Below are 711 nucleotides of genomic sequence, written 5' to 3' on the forward strand. Positions count from 1 at the left end.
TGAGGAACTCAATAACATTATGCACACCTTTGGTTACCATGTCCATCCCCATTGCACCACAACGGTGTTACAACTGAACCATACATAGCCATTTTTCCCTCCCAATGTACAATGAACAGTTTGTAGCCTCGTAAATCTAATTGACATGCATCCACAAAATCATTATTTCATCAGCAAAAGTTTCAATCTTGAGTCGAACCACACCACAAACATAAAAAAATTTACATCTTGGTGGTACCTGTTGAAAATGACAGCCGATGTTTCGAAGTGATCTGGATTCTCCTAGGAAGGCTTAAGTTCCATAGCACGTTGGCATGACAAAAACCGAAGCAAAAGTTTCAATCTTGAGTCGAACCACACCACAAACATAAAAAAATTTACATCTTGGTGGTACCTGTTGAAAATGACAGCCGATGTTTCGAAGTGATCTGGATTCTCCTAGGAAGGCTTAAGTTCCATAGCACGTTGGCACGACAAAAACCGGACAATAGGCGCTCTAGTTGTACCGTCCTTCAGCTTCGCCTGAGACGTACCCAGCCTTGCAACCTCTGTTAGTCCTAGCAACCAAATAACTTTCTGTTATAACTCATCAGAACAGAGTTTAGATCATATTAGTTAATCAGACAACTTCAAAGCGATCAATTAACTTTCACGATCGACCCCCTATCGTAGTGATGGATGGTAGTGATTCACACGAACTGGGATAGAACC

Source organism: Brassica oleracea, chromosome C4 (genome assembly GCF_000695525.1).
Source record: "Brassica oleracea var. oleracea cultivar TO1000 chromosome C4, BOL, whole genome shotgun sequence".
NCBI lineage: Eukaryota > Viridiplantae > Streptophyta > Magnoliopsida > Brassicales > Brassicaceae > Brassica > Brassica oleracea.